At 61.8% G+C, this 20,447-nt stretch overlaps 2 protein-coding genes across 5 annotated transcripts in view; one reads left to right on the forward strand and one right to left on the reverse strand.

The window, feature by feature from the left end:
• Positions 1-11,865, reverse strand: part of FLRT1 (fibronectin leucine rich transmembrane protein 1) — a 72,338-nt gene extending 60,473 nt beyond the window's left edge. For both annotated transcript variants that reach the window (XR_008999153.1, XM_036926697.2), the window contains exon 1: positions 11,483-11,865. The gene's annotated coding sequence lies outside the window, so the exon portion shown is untranslated. The remainder of the gene's footprint in view (positions 1-11,482) is intronic.
• Positions 1-20,447, forward strand: part of MACROD1 (mono-ADP ribosylhydrolase 1) — a 140,865-nt gene that overhangs the window by 98,484 nt on the left and 21,934 nt on the right. The window lies entirely within an intron of this gene.

Genomic DNA, 20,447 nt, shown 5'->3' on the forward strand with positions numbered 1-20,447 from the left:
CGCAGCCAGAGTCAGGAGGCCCCAGCTCTGTGAGCTGGGGGCGGTTCCTGGGTCTTGGCAATACAGACCACACCCGTCCTAGGCCATCAGCAGGTCCAGGGCAGCTTCTCCCCAGAGAGGCACCCAGCCTCCCGAGGACAAGGGCCTCTGTCCTGGGGACCCTGGGTCAGGGCAGGGGCAGTGCACTGGCATAAAGGCTGGGCTCTGTCTGTGTCCACAGCGGGGGCAGCTGCCCGCAGAGGGCCCTCCTGCCACAATGAGGCCTTTGAGCAGCTGCCGGCGGGAGCAGAGTTCTCCCTGGAGGCCCCGGATCTCACAAGCCCTGTCTGTCTGCGAGGCCACCGGGCCAGGCAGGCAGCTGCCGTGGGGGCAGGGCCCACGCCCGCCCTGCTGCTGGGTGCACCACTCCCCAGGCTCCTCTCACCGAGAGGACGCCAGGCCAGGGCAGGCAGCAGGCCTGAGAGCCAGGCTGGCCTCAGGGGGCACAGGGCTTGCCCACGTCCCTGCTCTAGAGTGGGAGTTCCAGGCGTGGCACACAGGACAGGGGAAAGCCCCCTTCCCCCGACCCAGGGCTCTCAGGAGGTCGCTGTGGGGCTGAGCTTCTGCCTCCCTGCTTCCCTCCCTCTCTTAGCCTCAGTTTCCTTATCTATAAAATGGGGCTTCCCAGTGTGTCCCCCCACCCCGTCATCCCTGGCATCTGTGAGAATCAAATGAGACATGCATTTAATGTTCTACTTGGTTCCAGGCAGGCAGCAAGGGCTCAGAGTCCAGCCTATCACTACCCACCGCTTCTCCCACCTGGGACCCGGCTTCATCCACAGCCCCGCCGCAGACTGGCTGGGTGACCTTGGCCTGTTGACTGAACCTCCGCGTCTCTGGTTCCTCCTTTATAAAATGGGCTAACGCCACCCAGCCACCCACTGCCAAGGCTGCTGTAAAAAGCAAGCCATTTATCAATACGCCTCAGGCTCACAAAGCTTTGGTTGGATGAATTGATGAATCCCAGATTTGACGCTGGTTAAGCAGCATCTCACAGGGGCCTGGAGAGGGGAAGGTGGAGAAGTAAAGGTGGGCGGAGGCCGGGCAGCCAACTCCACATCATAGTAGAGTGCTGGGGGAATGCGAGGCAGGAAGGGCTGGTTCCTTTGCTCAGTCAGAGAGGGCTTCATGCAGGAGGCATCGTTCACCCAATGTGGGGAGTGAAGATAACGTCTGGACACAAGGACCAGCAGAGGTGTGAGCCATGTCACCCACCGGCCTAACTGGGGAGGGCCTGGAGAGGCAGGTTAGACCAACTAGGGCCAGGAGAGAAGGCCTACAATGCTAGGCCAGGCGCCTTTGGACTTGAGTTTTCAGAACACAGGGAGCACTGACGATCTCCAAGCCAGTGATGTGATTAAATGTGAATTCTTTCAATGTCTGGTAGTATCCATGCTGGAGGGACGTAGCGTCCAACCCTTCCTGTCACGTTCACAGAGCAGGCGGGTCAAGAGGGTGCCTGGAGAGGACTCGGGCCAAGCAGAGCCTTCAGGTCTGACCCCCTGTAAGGTCGCAGTCCCAAAGCCAGCATGGGCTGGGGCTGACCCTGCCTCCCAGGGTGTGGAAGGACTACCTCCCACTCCCCTGGGTAGTCGTGCACCCAGTATGATGGACACTTCCAGAACCCAGAGCTAGCCAGGGTGCAAATCCAGCTCTGCCCGCCTTTGTGCAAATGCATCCCCTCCCTGAGCCCATTCCCTCAGCTGTGCGGGGGGGTAAGATGCCTGTGCCCACAGTGCCTCCGTGACAATCGAGTTTGACCCTTGAAGGCCTCTGCAGGAGGGGACCCCTGTTCCTCCTTCCGGCCTTCCTCACCTTGGGCCAAGGGAGAGCCAGGACTCTGTGGAGCCCCCACCGGAGGCTGGGAGAGGCTGGGGCACAAATCCCACCCCCACTACTTAGAAGCTGTGTGACATGGCCCTCTGTGCCTCAGTTTCCTCACGTGCACACCGGGAAGTATGAGCCCCACACAGCGCTGTGAGTGCCGAGTGAGATGCAGTCGGAGAAGCAGGGGCACACAGTGAGACTCAGTGACAGGGGCTGGTGCGGGCAGCTCTGGACTCCCTCCCATCCCCTGAGGCCAAGGCCTCTTCCTGCTTTGTGGTGTCCAGGGCTGCAGGACTTGTGTAGTTTCTAGGACGTGGGGCCCTCTGATCACCCCTTCCTGGCCACTGGCTCTGCCTCCCCACCCCAGAGACCCCAGGAGACACCTCTGGATCCAGCAAGGTTGCCACTGCCCCCAGCCCATGCCGGAGTCAGGGCAGCAGGAGGCCTCGGCCGCCCCCTCCCCACCCCGGCCCCCAGTCCACATTGGCGTCTGGGCCTGAGCAAAGCTCCCAGGACTGCCCCCGGGCTACAGGTCCTGGATCTGGAGCCTCTGATTCTCAGAACCCCCACTGCCGCCAGAGCCCCCAGGACACCGCCTTCGCTCGCCTTGCCCCGAGCCCTGGCCCCTGCTCTGCCCTCACAGAGCCTTGCCTCGCAGCCCCACCTCGGGAGCTGGCTGGACAGTGCGCCCCAAACTCAGAGCTGCCCCGTGGACGGGCCCTAGCCACAGAAAGCCGGCTGAGTAAATAATGACATTCCCTCCTCTCCCCTGTGCTCTTCGCCCCCTGTACCTTCCACAAATAAATTATCAACATGCCCAGGTCCCGGTGGAGCGGAGCATATCGCAGGGAACAATGAAAAAGTTTTTAATAGGATTCCAGGAGCTGCAGCCACTGGCTCCCAGGCCCTAATGGAGATTGCTCCGTGACTGCAGGCCGCTCGCGCCCCCGGGGCCCCTGCACCACAGCCCATTCCTCCCAGGGCCAGTGGAGAGCCATCTGCTGACGTCACAGGCCACGTCTGGGCCCAGAGAGAAGTGCTCCCAGGAGGAAGAAAGCACAGGCCCCGCCACCCAGCCTGCTCACCTGCGGCTGAGCTGCCAGCCAGCCAGCCTGCCGACAACACGAGCCGAGCCCTCGGCAGCCTTCTGCTCTCCCTCCAGGGCTCAAATGGCACCTGGCTGTGAGCCCTTCCCTGCCTCCTCCCACGCCACGTGTGCTGAATGACATCACATGTCATCAAGGCCAGCAACTTGCCTGCACACAGTGGGCCTGGGGAATGCTGAGTGAGGAGGCAGAGAGAGCCACCCAGGAGGCTGAGGCGAGGTTCTGAGACCAGAGGGGACAGACTGAAGGTCCCCAGCTCTGGAGGAGCATGGTCAGTGGGGAAGCACGAGAGACAAAGCTCAGGACAAACCCATGGACACTGCAGGGTTAGCTGCCATCTCTGTGCCTCAGTTTCTAACCTGTGAAAACATGTGCAAGGACCCAGAGGGGGCTGAGACCAAATGTGCCTGGATGGTTGCCCTTTCTCAGGGTGATCTTGGGCAAGTCACTTTACCTGTGTCTCAGTTTCCTGGGGAAAATCAGGACAATAACAGCCCACCTCAGAGGTTTGTTGGGGGGATGACTCCAGTTAATACCATTGGACGCATAGCAAGTTCAGTCTCGGTCGGTGATGACTGCTAGGACATGACACCATCTCCTTATGCGGTCACATGCCAGGGGACAAAGGAGTGAGATGGCGCATCCTGGCTGCCCAGCCTTGGTCCAGTCACTTTTTAATCTGTGCCTCAGTTTTCTCTTCTGTACAATGGGTGGTTGTGCAGCCTCAAGGAGGTCCTGCATGCAGGGTCCTTAGTGTGGCCCTCCAGGACAAAGGGCAGACAGGAAACCATGAAGGCAGCAGTAGTGGCCTCTCTGCTGCCCTCATAGAAAGGAGCAACCCACACTGGTCCCCATGTGTGGCTTCCACCCCAAGGCTTGGCACACAGAGGTGCCCAGTAAATACCCCCTTGGGTCCCACCTGTCCCCATCCAAGGGGCCACATCCTGGGTAGAAGGTGACATTTGAGCCCCATGCTTTCCCTTTCCACAATCTGGACCCTAACCCCTCTCACTCCTGCCGCCCCCCAAGCCCCACTGTTTTGCAGAGCCCTCAGAGGCTCAGTTCTCCCCAATGCTCCCAAAGCTACATAGACCCCAACCTGCCCCATGTCACAACTAAACCCCTCTCCGCCCCCATCTGGCCACCTGCTACCTGGTGGGCGCAGACCTCAGGGGCAACCTCTGCCCAGGGGGGAGCCAGTCAGGAGTTCAACAAATGCCCACGCCTTCCTGCCTGCCAGGAAGGGTGGGGTGCTCCTGCGGGTGGGAGGTTGGTGTGCACAGCTCCTGCCCAGGCCCTGGGCTCCTCCAAGCCCCAGGGCAGGGTCCACATCCCAACCCTACATCTGGGGAGCCTGTCCGTTTTGCCAGAGCGCCCTAACTACTGGGGCCTACAAAGCCCTTCCGTGGACACTGTCGCGTTTAGTCTTCATACTCACCCTGGGAAGTGTGCCCTGTCATCCCATTTCACAGGTGTGAGGACTAAGGCACAGCAAGGGGAAGTGAGACACCTAGGAACACCCAACTGATAAGTAACGGAGGTAGGACTCAAACCCAGGGCCATCCGCCTCCAGGGCCCAGGCACTTCCACGGCACATCCTAGCTGCCTGGTGGTGGATGCTGAATCACGCATGGCCTCGGACAAGTCATTTCTCCACCTGTGCCTCAGTACCCTGCTGTCCCAGTGGGAAGACAAGCGGCAGGGCTTGCGAGGCGGGCCCTGGAAGCAGGGGCGTGGTGCCGCACAGCCCTCCTGACAGTCCAAGCTGCAGGGCTCTCAGAGCTCAGAGTCCCAGCGCCATGGTGCTTGCTGGGCCCTTCAGGGCCTCATGGTCCAGCCCCTTAGCCAGCCATAGTGGGGAAACTGAGGCAGAGAGCCCCACTGTGACTGAGGGTAAGGAGCCGGTCTGTCTCCCTGGGACAGGTGGGCAGTCTACAGGGACTCAGCCTCTGAGGAAGGAAAGGGCTTCCTGGATGCCCCCACCGCCCGCCTGGAAGCCCCCTCTCTGTCCGTGGGCCAGCCCCGCCTCTGCCCACTCCAAGCAGGTGGCCTACAGAAGGCCCACCCGACCGTCCAGCTCCTCCCTGGGCTCAGAGGTTAGGCTGCGGGGCTGACCATCTCCAGGCCCCCTCAGTTGGAGGAGGGCTTGGGGGTGGAAGGGGCTAAACTCCAGCTTCTCATTCCTTTGCACCACCCCTTCCCCAGAGAGGGGCCCAGGGAAAGCAGAGGGCACGTTGGTCCCCTGGGGGGGTAGGACAGGCCGGGGGCTGTACACGCAGGGGCCCCGGGTCGGTATGGGGCAGCTACTTGAGCTGCTTTCGTCCTGGGGGTGAGGGTGGGACGTGGCGTTCACTCCCCTCACAGCCCAGCTCAGGCCGGCTCGGGAGAGGCCGGTTACCAGGGTTAGGTGTGAGGGTTTGGGTAGGTCTGCGTGCAGGACTGTGAGTGTGTGAAAGCTCACGTGAGCACCTGAGATGGGTGAGCACAGTGCACACATGCCTCAGCGTCCTGACCTGGCCCTGCCGGGACTGGAGCCACGGGTAACTCATCTGGGCAGCTTCTCTGAGTGAGTGACCTCTGCCGCCAACTGGACCTAAGCCTCCCCACTCGGCAGGGGCAGCCCCCAGTCCAGTCTGACCAGCCCCACCCTATACCTTAACTGGGACGGGTGCCCTGAGGGCACAGCAAACTCCCAGGATCCAGCAGGCAGATCCACCAGCACCCTGAGCCGGAACCGGCCTCCTCAGGTCTGACCCCGGAGGAGCGGAGTTTCGATCAAGGTCTCAGAAAGGCAAGCCGGAAGCTGCGTTCGATCCAGGTCCAGGAGGGCATGTGGCCTCCTGGGTGGTCGTTCAAACATGATTTCTTCATTCATCCATCTGTTTGCTCACCCTGTAATACACTAAGCACCTACTATGTGCTGGGCTCCAACCCAGGCCCTGGGGTGCACTGTGAACAAGATAGACACTGTCCCCGCTCTCGGCCAGCCCTGCCACACATTGGGCCTCCAAGCTCCTCCTCAGCTGTGCTACTACTCAGGACCAGCAGCCAGGTGTCCCCCAACTAACCCCTGAGCAGCCCTGGGTGCCCCCACAGCCCTCTGAGCACTCTGCCTCCCTCTACCAGGCAGCCCTTGGCAGACCACTCCCAGGAAAGCCCGTCCAGGCGCCAGGGCCCAGCAGCTTTGGGGAGGACATCTTCCCAGCGCGTTCCCCAGGCGTAGCAGGGGAGGGAGGGGTGGGGGAGTGAGGGACGGTGGGGGGCAGGTCAGACAAGAGCAGTTCGCTTCTGCAGGTAGACGCCACTCCTCTGAAGCCGGCCCCCTCCCTTGCTCACGCTCTCTCTCTTCTCCTTTTTTTTTTTACAGTTTGCTAAATCTGTTGTAATCTGGTGCCAACGATTAATTCAGGCAGAAGGAGGGAAAGGGGAGTGAAAAAAATGCTGCCACAGAGCTGCTTCTCAAGAGCAGTGCAGGCAGGCGCGGCCAGGAGGAGCGCCTCGGCCAGCCCGGTTTTAAGCCCAGGGTTTATCAAGTACAAAGCCGTCCCCAGCCAGCCGGGCTGCTGCCTCCCTGACAGCAAGGCCACCGAGCACACAGCCAGCCGCCCCTGGGCCCCAGGGCTGCCGGATGCCTGGGTCCGGCTCTCTGCCTGGGAGGCAGTGTCCTCTAGTGGTTAGCTAGGCCCATACAGCTAGGTCCTGGTGCCTCCAGGGCCCTTCCTCCCTCACCCCTACCCTGCTCTGCCCAGCACCCCACCCCCAGCCCTGGGGGACAGTCCGGTCAGGAGGGGGTTTCTAAGGATCCTTCATCACCAGCAGCCCTGAGTGTCCCCAGGGCCACTGCCCATCACAAACAAGCCCAGGTAGCCTCCCTCCAGCCCGGCACATGCTGGATCGGCCTGCCCTCGCAGGTGGGCACACAGCTCACAGGACAGGGGCCCTGCCTGCCCCCCCAAACCCCAGCCTGGGTCCAGGGAGCCCACCCTGCCAGGGGCCCACCCAGGACAATGGGCAGATGGTCCATGACGCAGGCCCAGGAGTCCTGAGAGATGGAGACAGACAGACCCTGTCCAGATGCCTGCAGGTGCCCTGTGCCCCTCCACACATCTCACACTTGCCAAGGGGACTGCTTGCAGCCCCTTCTGATGGTTCTGTCCACCCGGCCCCTCATTCCTGTGTCTTCTTGCTGACTCCTGCCATCCCCCACACATCTTGGTTCCAGTATCCACTTCCCCAACACCCAGCCCCCAGTAGGCTCCTGTCACCCGGCCTCCCAAGGCTGCCTTCAGAGCCCAAGGCTCCTTGGTGGGAGGGGAGGGACCCAATTATGTCTGACACCCTCCACCAAATGAACGCTCCCTGAGGGCAAGACTTAGGGCTGCTGTTGTTTCTCCCTTTTTTCCCAGCACTGTGCCTGGCTGGGTTCAACATCTATCCAGTCAATGAATGAATGAAGAATGAATGAATGAACGAACAAACAAGCAGGAAGAGGGAAGGAGAGAGAGAAGGAAAGACAGAAGAGATTCAGGGGTACCAGATTCTCCCCACCCCACCCACCAGCAGTGCTGAGAGCCGACCTCCCGTCCTCCCCCCACCCCTCAGCCATGGTCGCAGTCACTGGCCCCAGCTCGGAGGGTGGGAGGCAACACAACTAAGCCCATGGAGGGAGTTTCAACACCCAGGGCTACGGTGAATCCAGCAACTTCCACAAGGCAAGTCTAGGCCCCCAAATGCTGACATCATCTGCAGAGCTGCTGACCCCAGGGAGCAGCCGGGCTCTGGGGGCCGCGGGCAGCAGTAAACAGGCATCCACTCGCCGCTCAGGCAAACACAGGCCTGCACAAACACAGCCCCTCTCCGAAGAACTCTCTCCACTCCAGCTGCTGCTAGGGAATGCCAGGCCGGGGTGGGAGGTGTGGAGCGTGGCAGGGGCACCCGGGGGTCACACTGTCCTTTCCTCTGTCTCCTCCAGCCATCCAGTCCACTCCTCCCAACTCCAGCCTTCTCAGAGTGACCACCTGGTGGCAGGGGACAGCAGGCAGCTGCCTCATGCCCTGGCCAAGCCAGAGCAGGCCTGAACTGTGTCGCTGGAAAAACAACCTAGGTTCTGGGGAGCAGAACCCCAAAAACCCACCCAGAGGGCTGTGCATCAAGGGCAGCAAGCAAACCTGAGGTCTGAGCCAGCCCCACCCTTCCAGAGCCTTGGCCACCTCTCCTGGGGGCAGCATCCTGGGGCTGCCCCCTCTCCTCCCTGCCACCCCCCTCCACCCGTGTTCAGGACTTCCAGCCTCGTTCACACCCCTCACACCCCACTTTGTCCACACACACGTGCTCACAGCCCACGCCCCCCATGCAGTGAGGGCCCCAAGGCAAGAACCCCTCAGTGTGAGCCCTGTTGCTTCTGGACAGTCCCGTCATCACTGGGGGCCAGGCGCTGGAGCCGCCATCCCCGGCCAGCAGGTGGTAAAATCCCAGCAGGAACAGGCTTTGGTGGCCGAGCTGGGGGGCCGAGTCAGTCATTCCTGCCACTCCAAGAAGCTAAAAGTCCTCTCAGCCCAGCTGAACTGGGGCTGGGGACCACAGGGGACCCCACATTGCTAGGCATAAACTCTATGCTAGAAGCTTCATATGGATCACCCCATGGTGGGTACCCACAAAGTGGGCACTGCTCTTACCCCACTTTACAGATGAGAATGTCGAAGCCCAATGAGATCTAGTCATTTGCTCAAGGTCAGCAGGTCAGGCAGGGAAACTCCCCAGGAGCCACAAGACACTAACAATGGGGCACAGGGCTGGCCCAGATAACCCTGCCCAGCCCCAGACAGGCCCCATCTCTGGGATGAGGCCATTTCTCAGCCCTAACTGCAGGGCAGCCTGGCTGACTGGGGAGGCAGCTGCCAGCAGGTCCTGAACTCCCAAAGAACACCCACTGGGGCCGTCCACACCGCAGGGCCTCCACCTGCTCACCGCGCCTCCTGAGCCACCTGCCCAGCGCCTGCCCGGCGGCCCCCCTCCCCGGGGCCGAGCTCCCTAGCTCCCTGCCTCTGCTGACGCCTCCAGCTGCCCGACTGAGCAGAGGGGCCTTGCCCGGCAGGCCCCAGGGACCATATGCTGCTTTTGACAATTGCCCCTGCACTGGGCTTCTGTGGGCAGTCAGCCAGTTCCAGGCCTGCTTCTCTGTCCTTCGATGCCACCGTTTGAGGTCCGCCTGGAGCTCGGGTCCCTCTCTCAGCTGACTTGAAAGCGGGTTCAGACCCCACCTGCCCACCTTTTGCACACCGCTCTTCCGTGCTCCCCCACATTCAGTGGTACCCACTTGTTCTCACAGGGTGGGATGGCTGCTGTGTTCTCCTGTGCAGACAAGGACATGGGGTCCCCAGAGGCTACAGGCCTGGGGTCACCCAGGGGACAATAAAGGCTCGACCACCAGGCATCAGTCTCCACAGAACCGAGTCTTGAGGGCTAATGACCTCTCTGTAGAGCCTTGACAGCAGGCGAGCCATAGGGGGGCAGCAGCCCTCCCCACCACCTCTTTAGAAACAAGCTGGTCTTCCAGGGACTTTCGAGGGGAGGCCTCAGAGGAGGTGTGAGGGGGACACGGGGAGGGTTCAGCTGCCAATGAGGATCAGCATCAGGCTAAAGTCCAGCACCCTGGCTGGGGGCATCTGGCCTTCCCCAACCCTCCAGTGCTTCTGCAGGTGCTGTCAGTCATTAGGGAGGGACCCCACCCTTCAGCTCAGGAATGGGACAGCTGTCCAGCTCACCCCACTTTATAACCCAGTCCTGTTCCCTTCAAGCTCAGTCTCAAGAGGGGGATTCTGTCAACCACGTTTCACCAAGGGAAACTAAGGCAGGGACAGCCTTGGAGAGGGACTTGTAATCAGTAGTGGTGGATGAGGCAGAAGGAGGTCTAGGGAAGTCTAGGGCGTGCCTGGCCTGAGCTCAGGCTGGTGGGGGGTGGGGGGAGCTTTTTACAGAAGTGCCTAGTCTCTGTGTCTGTGCAGTCACAGTGCTGGGGTGGAGGGGCCCACATACCGCCCCATCCACTCCCCCATCTGCCCTCCTCTCTTTAGCTCTCACACCTGCTCATGGCTGGACCTCCAGCCAGGATGTGACAGGCCCGGGCTCTTCCTGCCCTCAGACCTATAAGGAAACCTGGCACTGCCCACCTAGCTGGGCAGCATCCCCTCCTGGGCACAGGCCCTGACAGCTCAGGCCATTTCCATTTTAAACCTCTGAGGAAGCCCTGAATAGTCGCCCATGGAATCGGCACCAGCTGACAGGTGATGTTTGCGCCTCTCCTCCTGGGGCTGGCAGGAAGAGATGTAGTTGGCTTTCACTCCAGAAACGAGCCTGGAGCCCGTGAGCATGGCCACCTTCCCCACGGCTGCTGGGCAGAAAGGGGGATGCCCCAGCCCACATCCCTCTGCCCGGGGCATCCTGCATCCTCCAGGGCTCTGTGCCCCCACACAGGCAGCCTCCTCCCTAACTCCTAGACCACCTGGAGAGGCTGGTCTCTGTCCTCCCTTAGGACGCAGGGGCCAGAGTGGGGCAGGTAGGACCTCGCTGCCCCGGACCTCTGCTCCCTGCCTAGGCTTTACTTATTCACATTAGGGCTCTGACTTGGGCCACAGGGGCCTGGCACACCCCAGCTGGGCTGTATTCTCTTAAAACCACACACCCCAGAGAGCCCTGCAGCGCTCCAGGGCCCCTGGGAGGCCTGGGGCGGCTAGCTCCCTGATGTCGCTGCTCCACAACTTTCTCCTCCTCTGGGAGCTCTGATCATCCGCGGCTCCCTGCAGCTGGGCAACGACGCTCCCCAGCCTTCCGCCCCTGGGCCTCCAGTCCCCGCGAGGAGGGGCGTGCGCCAGGCCTCCGGCTTTGGGTGGAGAGCCCACCGCGCGTCCCCCCAGGCCTCCAGCCCGGCGGTCCCACCGTTCCAGCAGCCAGGTGCACCGCCCCAGCCCCCTGCCCCGCGCAGAGCCGACAGTCCACAGCGCGCACAGGGAGGGAAGTTGGAGGCCGCTCATGCCCCCCTTCAAGTCGTTTTAAAAATAAAACCTCTCTCCAACCGTGACTCACGCGGCTGGTGGGGACGGGAGCGCGGCGCCCGGGCCGGCCGGCTGCCTCTCTCCGCTAGCTCCAAGCCCTCCGGCTCCCGGGTGCGGGGCTGGAACCCGCCGGCCCAGTCCCTGGGGGTGCAGCGCGGGTTCGGGCTGGGGCTCCCGCCGAGCCCCCGCCCTTTCCAGCCTCTGCTCTGGAGAGTGGAGCCGCCGGCCGCGCACCCCGCGCCTCCCCGCGGCGGGGCCAGTGCCACCGGCGCTGGGCTGTCGACTCGCGGGCCCCCCACCCCAAACCCCAAAGGCTGCGCGGACCCCGCGGCGCCCGGGCAAAGCCTCGCAACCCGATCCCGCGACGCCTCCGTGCAGTCCCGGCCCTCGCCCCGCTGCCCCCGGCGCCCCGTCCCGCACGCGCGGACCCCGGCCCCCTCCCCGTGCACCCTTCCTTACCTGCGCAGCGGCCAGGGAGGCGGGTCTCCTCGGGAAACTTTGCAACGACGGCTGGAGCCTCAGGGGTTATTCCAAGGAGCGGGAGGGAACCGGAGCCGCAGGGCAGCCAGGGGGGCCCGGGAGAGGAGCCCCCCGCGCGTGGCGGAGCGCGGTGGCGGGCCCGGGGCGGGGGGGCGCGCGGCGGCGCATCTGCCCTGCTCGGGCGCCCGGTGGAGCCGCGGGGGGCGTGCACTGGGGTGCGCCCGGCGGCCGGGGTGCGTGTGCCGGTGGGTGCGCTCGGTGGGGCGAGGGCCAGCAGCGGGGCTTGTGCGAGCGGCGGCGGCGAGCAGGGCGCGGGGAGCCAGGCTGTGCGGCCGCCTCTCCCCTCGCGGCGGCGGCGGCGGCGGCGGGGGCCGTGCGTGCAGGCGCGGGGCGGAGAGGCAGAGGGGAGGAGGGGAGGCGGCGGGCGGGGAGGCGGGGGGCGGGGGGCGGGGGGCGGGGAGGAGGCGGTGCGGGCGGGGGCGCCGCGCTGCGCACTGGCCGGCGGGACCCGGCGCGGAAGGCTGCGCCGCCGCGCGGGGACTCGGGCCCAGCCCGAGAGAAGCGACGTTCGCGTCCCCTCCCCCTGCCCTCGGCTAAAATGGCTGGGGGGTGGAGGAAGGAGGTTGGGGAGCCGGCCTCCCTGGGGGCGAGGAGGGAGGTTCCCTAAGCCAGCCTCCAGCGCCGGGGCGGGGAAAAGAGAAAGGGGTTCTCGCCCAAGCGCTCTCTCCTTACACCCCTCCTTCTGCACCCACTCATTCATCCATCCTTCCAGCTGTCCATTCATTCATTCATCCGTCCACCCGTGCATTCATTCACAAACAGGTAACCACAATCTACTCTGCGTGCCAAGGGAATCCCTTCCGCCCTATTTGGCGCCCCTGCCCAATGAGGACCCCCTCACCTGCCTTGCTCTACACACCGGTCCCTCCCCGTGCAGCGCCCCACCCAGCTGCCTAAGCGGGCAGTAGCCAGGCAGCCCCCAGCCCCGCCCCGCCCCTCACCAGCCTACAGTGACCTTGAGCAAGTTACTTAACCTCCCCAAACCTCGGTGTCCTCAGCTGTACAATGGGAGCATTAATACCTACCTCCAAGAATAAGCATGAGGGTCGAGGAGACGCCGCATGGGAAGGTAGCTGTGGCAGTGACGGGCAACACATTAAGAACAAAGGAAATGTCTGCACCTGTTGTGCGTGCGTCCCGTGTTGGGGGTGTGGGGGGTGGACCAGACCCCCCTCCTCTTAGCCTGCAAAGTCCGGGCCCTTGGCGCTCTGGGATACATCTGCCCACCCTTGATCTGGGCAGACCTTGCCTCTGAGCTCAGTCATCCTGTCCTGCCATCCTTTTCCCTGGAAGGTGCCCTGAGCAAGTCTCTGCCTCTGCCTAGAAACCCCCCAAGACCCCACTGCTGGCAAATCCACACCCAGATCCCTGCAGCCTGGCTGGTACCCCTCCCCCAAGACCCATCCCCACACCTCCCACCCACTGTCCCACCCCCAGGCCTGTGGTAGACCCTTCCTGGGCTCAGCATGCCCTGCTCTTTGCTATCCTTCAAAGCCTGGCCACCCCTCCTCTGGGATGCCCTCCCGGATTCTTCCTGAGGGAGGTGGTCATGAGAGATACAGGCCTCCCTCCCCCACCTCCTGTGCTCTCCAGTCCCTCTTTGCCCCCCACCCAGGAGCTATGGCCTCTGTCCCCGCATGAGCACCCCTGTCTCTGCCCTTCTGGCCTCTCCCTTCCCGTTTCCCTCCCTTTAACTCCCTCCTTTCCTTCTCCCACTTTCTACTCAATTCACCAAACAGCTGTTTTTTTCCTCCCAATTTTTATTTATTGCCTAAACAGCATTATACCAACCATAAAGAAAAGAAAAATCACCCACAACACCACCACCTCGTGGCATCAACAGCCCCTGTCCCTCTGCTCCCTCTCAGGATTGTCCAGGCCCCCAGATGGACGTGGGGACCCTGGGGCTCCGCCATCCCTCCATGGCAGCACTTATGTTGCTCAGGCGTTCTGTGCGTGTCTTCCTCCTCTTCCACATTGAATCCCTTGAAGAAGGGACCCCTTTCCATCCCTGCTGCCCCCATGCCACACACAAGCCTGGCACAGGGCAGGTTCTCGGTGCCTCGGAGTGGAATGGATGATATGCACAGAGCTGTATCTGACATATTGCACTGAGATATCAAGATGTCATCTTCATAATTGTGGTTTTAATGGCTGCATGATAGTCCCTTGAGGTGATGTACCACAACTCACTGAGCCATGCCTGGTGGCTGCACACATTTCAGGGAATATTTATGGAGGTCCACTATGGCCAAGCACTTTTTGGGCACCAAACACCCAAAGTGAATCAGGCCCTGCTGGACCCCGCCTGGCAAAGCTGGAAATGCAGCTGGAGGGAATGGGAACCTAGACAGTTATGGCTTAGCAGGATCTTGCTGAGACAGACATCATTACCACATGACCCCAGGACACAGGGGCAAGTCAGCTTTGACATCCAAGGACAGCTTCCAAGGGGAGGTGGCTCTTGAGCGGAGTCTTAGAGGATCAGGAGGAATGTTCTGGGCAGATACTGGAAGCTCATGGCAGCTTGTTCACAGGAGCCGTGACATGGAAAAGCTCAGGGTTTGGAGATGAGGACTTCTTGGTTAGAGTAGGGCTGTAGGAGTCAGGGGGGCCATGGTGGCAGATGGGGTGACTGATGTCAGTGAGGCCGGGTGTGCAGGGGCTTGAAGAGACCTGGAGAGTCTAGACTTTAGTGCCAGGAAGGGAGTGTGAGGACAGCAAGGCCACAGTTGTTGATAAGATTCAGATCACTTGTTCATTCAGCAAACGTTTGCTGAGTCCCTGTGTGCGGGGGGGGCCCCTGAGGGCAGGAGTGGGTGGCGAAGGCAGTGGGGTCCTGGCCCAGGAGGACTGAGCCAGTCTTCGAGCCAGGTGTTCTGTGAGATGCTCTCCGTGTGAGGCAGCACAAGTACCCGGGGTCAATTTGTGGCTTCAACCTTGGGCTTGCCCAGCCTCAGCTCTCCTGCGCCCAGGGCGACAGTCAGCCAGGCAGTGTCCTACCCCAGGCAGCCAAGGTCACCCTACCACCCCCGACACCCACCTGCCCTCACAGGAGTCCCCCCACATCTGTATTCCGTGCGTCACCTCACCACTCTCTCGCTGGTGACCGCAGGCACCAGCCTAGTCTCCCCACTCCCAATTTTCTCACCTTAATGGTGCCATCGCAGACTTCCTAGGGCTAGTGTGGCAGTCTGACGAGGTCCCGACAGGAGAGTGCTTTGTGTAATGTGAAGTGCTGTGACAACGTGAACCATTCTTAGACTGTTGTCAACCAAGGTGGTGCCACCCTTGGTCCTACTTGGGCCTGTTGGGCCAGGGACAGGGGAGGGGTGACCTGACGCAGGCAGGGTCTGTCCCACTGGATGGTAAGTGGGCATCTGCAGGGACCTTTAGCCCCAGGCTCTGTGCTGGGCATCCAGGAATTAAGCCCCACAGAGCAGGTGTCAGGAGTCAGCACCACTGAAAGGGCTGAGAGCAGATGTTCAGAGGGTATGACCTTGGACTTCAGCTGGCCACCTGAGAGTTAGAGGCTCGGCCTCCCCCAAAGATCCCAGATGGGGCATCATGTGAGGGAGGGGTGGACCTCCAGCCCCCCACCTAAGAGCATCCTAACCTTTCTGCCCCATCTCTGGGTTCTTGGTCTTAGAGATCACTTCCCTTCGAAATCCCCAGGGCCCTCTTTCCAGAGAATGACAGTCACTGAAAACTTGGCCCATCTGGCTCCCAGACCATGGCCCCCTGGTGCTGTCCCCGTGCACCCTTCAATGTGTCATGAGTCATGGGCACTGGCCTTTGGGTGGCTGTGCACCTCTGACCAGGCATACCTGCCCTCACCAGGAAGTCCCAGCACCCTCTCTGCTCCAAACGGTAACACTACCTTGCTCTCCTTCCCACCATTGTGCCCCAAACCTTTCCATCCTGCGCAGCCCAGAGGACTGGGGCTCTCCCCACAAGCACAAGCTTAGGGTACAGGAGAAGTGCATGGGCCCCAGTGCAGAATGTCAGGCACAGCAGGGAGCAAGGTCCCCCACCCGCAGCCCAGGAGTAAGTCCCAGGTAGGGTGCTTCAGGGAGCAGGCACGGCAGGGACAAAGCCGGGTAGAACAAGGTTAGCCGCTCCCGAGGACAGGCCCTGGGAATAGGTGGGGCCAAAGCCAGGGCAGTTGGGCAGCTGGCCTGGGGGGCGGCGATGCGCCCACTCAACTGCTCGGCGCTCACCTGCCTCTGGGCACACTTCTGCCCACCCCGGGCTCTAAAATTGGGTTCCTGCTTCCCTACACTCTTCCACCTTTCTGGGCAAAGCCAGCTCCTTCTCACCCCTCAGCCCAGGGCTTGACAATCTTGCCATCCGAGGGGCCTCCCCAAGCCCCACCTTTCCTAGTGGGGTTACCTCATTCTCTCTGATCGCTCAGCTTCTCCTTGGTGGCACTTAACTCAAGTCTGTGATGATGTGTGATTTGTGTGACTACAGTTTTCTTCTACTGAAGAAATCAGGGTGTGGCTGGTGGCAGGTCTCCCTCCTCCGTAGTGCATAAAGTAATGGCCAAAACTCAGAGTCCATGGAGTCCATGTTCAGTGACGTGTGATTTTTTAGCATCCATCTCCCAGCAGACCGAGAGCACCTTGAGGACACAGCCTGGGCCTGCCGTGGGCCCTGCATGTCCCCAGCACCTGCCAGAGGGTCCCGAGAGCAGCCAGGCATTGCTGAATGAATGAACAGATACAACGTTACACGAGCACCAAGCTGAAACTGCCCCACAAGGCGGCGGTGGCAGAGCTGCCCCAGCCAGCAGCGATCCCTACAGCTGGGAACTGCCCCGGCATGATGGGTCCAGGGGCTCAGAGCAGGGCTGGACGTGCTTCCAGCCACTAGGCTGCGGGTGAAGGGGAGGTGAAGGGGGAGACCAGGCCTGAGCTGTGATTCCAAGCCCCTGGGTGGGCAAGGAGAAAGATGCCAGAGAGTCGAAACTGGCCTGGGCAGAGGGCAAGGGTTCCATGCCAGCCCGCCTTTCTGGGCCCTGGCAGGGCTGAGGCTGCTGCCCAGACTTGTCTCTGCTGGGCGCTCCTCTCCCTTGGGAGCCTCCTCTTCTCCCCAGAAATGACATCACCACCCCCCACGCCCATCTCTGCCAAATGCCCAGGGCTGCCTCTTCCTCCCCCCTCGCTCCCTCACCCACTCACCCCCTGGCCATTGTCCCCAGCAGAGGCGATGCTTTTTACCGCGACTTAACATTTCTTGACTCTGGCTATCATTCACCTGTTACACATATCCCAAGTTCAGGAAAGGAGGACAGCCCAGGTGGAGGGGCCAGCATGTGCCAAGACGCAGAGGGGCGGACAGCGGGCAGCGCCCAGGCAGAGGGTCAGAGGGGCGGACAGCGGGCAGCGCCCAGGCGGAGGGTCAGAGGGGCGGACAGCGGGCAGCGCCCAGGCGGAGGGTCAGAGGGGCGGACAGCGGGCAGCGCCCAGGCGGAGGGTCAGAGGGGCGGACAGCGGGCAGCGCCCAGGCGGAGGGTCAGAGGGGCGGACAGCGGGCAGCGCCCAGGCGGAGGGTCAGAGGGGCGGACAGCGGGCAGCGCCCAGGCGGAGGGTCAGAGGGGCGGACAGCGGGCAGCGCCCAGGTGGAGGGTCGTGGACAGCGGGCAGCGCCCAGGCGGAGGGTCGTGGACAGCGGGCAGCGCCCAGGCGGAGGGTCGTGGACAGCGGGCAGCGCCCAGGCGGAGGGTCGTGGACAGCGGGCAGCGCCCAGGCGGAGGGTCGTGGACAGCGGGCAGCGCCCAGGCGGAGGGTCGTGGACAGCGGGCAGCGCCCAGGCGGAGGGTCGTGGACAGCGGGCAGCGCCCAGGCGGAGGGTCGTGGACAGCGGGCAGCGCCCAGGCGGAGGGTCGTGGACAGCGGAAGCAGAGGCACAGGCCTGATCAGGGGAGGGGGGCAAAGAGAAGGCACATCCCCCGGTATTGGGAAGCCAGAAGGCAGGGCCCACGACTGCCTGAGGAGGGAGAAGTGGGGCGCAGGGCAGGGGATGGAGGGGTGGAGACTGCGGGGATTTGAGGCTGGAGCCTCGGAGACCTCTGCTGGGCCGCCGCAGCCCTGGGCTCTTCTGCCCCCTGCAGACCTCTGTACTCCTCACTGACTCCCATATCGGCCCCAGTACAAGTTTGCGGCCTTGGTCCTGAGGCCTGGGGCAGCCCCTTCCGCAGGGACTCAGCTCCTAGGTCCTCCCCTTGGGTCCTCTGCGTCCCCACAACCAGCTCCAACACCTCCCGGCAGCTGAAGCCACTGAGGCTCGGTGGGGGCAGCAGTGGGGGTCCTCGGAGGGGGTGCCCTGAGCCTGGGGTCTCGCTCCTGGAGTCCCGGTGGTACGGGGCTGTGCTCCAGGGCTGCAGTTGGGTGTGGGCACCCAAGGCCCCTCACCTGCTGGGCACAGGTACAGCCAGGCCTGGCAGGTTCTGAGCTAAGTACACTGCGGAGATTGGGTGCTGGGAGGAGCCCTGGAGGGGGGGTGCGAGAGGGGGAAGGTGCCGGTTAGGAGGGGTTGCCCAGCAACCACCACGCCAGGAGAGGAGGGATTTTTCAAGAGCTGAGCAGAGAGGCTGGGCCTTGGAGGGGCTGAGGCAAGCCTCGCATACCAATGGCGGCTGCCAGCCCCTCCTCCTCCCCCCCTCTCCCACCCCCTCCTCCCTTGTCCCCCCTTCCTCAGGGAGGAGCCCGGCTAGGAGGGCAGGAAGGCAGGGAAGAGAGACCCTCAGCCAGGGGCCCTGAGGCGGCCAGGGCACAAACCAGGCTGGGGGCCCCTCTTGTCCCCACAGGACAGGGCAGGGCGTGCCCTGGGCTCCCAGACCCTCAAGGCCCGGGCCTCCTCACCCTCACGGGCCCTGGCCCTCCCGAGGGGCTTCCTGGCACCCCCACTGGAGGAGGACTGGGTTTAGAGCCCAACAAAACCGCCTCCTCCTGGCAGAGTGACCTTGAATGAGCCACTCCCCAGCCTGGTGTCCTGGGAGCCCCCGAGGGCCAGGGGCCATCGCCACAGGCTGCCCAGAGGAGGCAGTCCTGACCAGGCGGTGTCTGGTGGGCCACGTTTCTGCGGAAGTCATTCCTAGTGTCTAACTGACAGCCCCTAAGCAGCAGGTGGTTGCACCCATTCTTTTGTCCTTATTGAGAAGGAGGGAATGCCTGTTTGGCCTCAGTGCACCACTACATATTCCAAAGCCAAAAGAGTGGAGGTTCAGCTGTGTGGTCCCTTCTTCTGGGGCCTCGATTTCCCATCTGTGCATGAAAGGCCTGAGCTACGTCAATAGCACCTCGCCCAGGTCCGGGAGGAGGCCCTGGCTTTCTGCCACCCTTTCTGGAATCACAGGGACAGCTGCCTCCCAGCTTCCTGCCATGGTGGAAGGTAGCAGGAGCAGGAGGGTTGGGGGGCTGGAGCCCCCACTGTTTCCTCACAAAATGCTCCTTCCATTGACCAGATCGAGCCACATTTGGACACTGCTCCCATGCCCAATCCAGTCCTGCCTCCCACAGTCCTCTAATTGGTCCCTGTGGGTTCAGCACTGCCTCTCCTCCTGACCCTCCATCAACTTGTCCTCAGCTGCCACCATCCCCCCAGCCCTGCCTCCAGACATTGCTACCAGACTGGAGAATCATCTGTCGAATGAATGAATGACGCTAACAGCAGCTCTTTGGTGCAGGGCGTGCGGGAATAAACAAAGCAAGCTAGGTCCTCTCCCATAGGCTGCCATGCTGGCAATAAACCAACAAACTTTGAGAACAAGATTATTATGGGACCAAGGGAAATACACAGGGTCACAAGAGGAACAGGGTGGGAGGCACTTCAGCTGGGTGGTCAGGAGAGGCCTCTTGGAGGAGGTGAGGTTTTCACTGAGACCTGAAAGATGAGAAAGAGCCATGCTGAAAGAGCTGGAAGAAGAGAGTACTAGAGAGAGGGAGCAGTGTGTGCAAAGACCCTGGGGCGTGGAAGAGTCAGACCTGTTCAAGGAAGAGGAAGGGGCCAGGAGATTGTGGGGAGCTGAGTGTGGTACGCAGCCATATGCATTTGTGGAGGGGAGTATGGATTTTATTCTAAGCAAAATAGGAAGCTATTTGAGAGTTTTAAGCAGGCAAGTGACATGATCTGATTTATATTTTAAAACGATTATCTGAACAACCACTTTGGAGAGCACTTTGGCAATAACTAGTAATGTTAAAGATGTGCATAACCTTGCAATCCCACTCCTAGGCATATACCCAGGAGAAGCCCCTGCACATGTACACAAGGGATGTGTGCAAGATGCTACTGCAGCTCTCTTTGCAAGGCACAAAACTGTGCACGTTTGACTGTTGGTTAGTGGGAGGACAGGAGTATGCATGTGGGCCAGTCCTGACCTGGAATCTTATATCGCCATGATATAAGGCGGGCTAGAGCATCATGGGCCTGTCTAGATGATCTTCCAAACATCGCTGTGGACAGTAGCAGCAACTCTATATACGACTAGACATGCAGACCTAGGTAATATCTTGTTGAGGGACATAGATAGTAAAACTATAAAGAAAATCATGCCCAATGCAGAATAGTGAGTTCCTCTGTTGGGGAGAAAGCGGGCTTCTACTCACTATGATGTTGTATTTGTTGCCTGGAGTCACCCAGCAAGCTCAGGGTGGAGGAACCCATGACCCTTCCTTGGGAATAGTTGGGTCTGTCCAGCTGGGGCTGGGCAGGGGTTCAAGGCTGCCTTGAGGACCAGCCCACACCACCCTGAGCAGCAGACAGGGGATGAGGGGCCCCTCTGGGCCCCTCCCCCGGGGACATTTTCCTGTGCCATCCAGTCTCCTCCTCGCCAGGGCTCTCAGGCCCCAGCCCCTCGGTCCTGCTGAGATGAAGCCTG

Source organism: Manis pentadactyla, chromosome 9 (genome assembly GCF_030020395.1).
Source record: "Manis pentadactyla isolate mManPen7 chromosome 9, mManPen7.hap1, whole genome shotgun sequence".
Lineage (NCBI taxonomy): Eukaryota > Metazoa > Chordata > Mammalia > Pholidota > Manidae > Manis > Manis pentadactyla.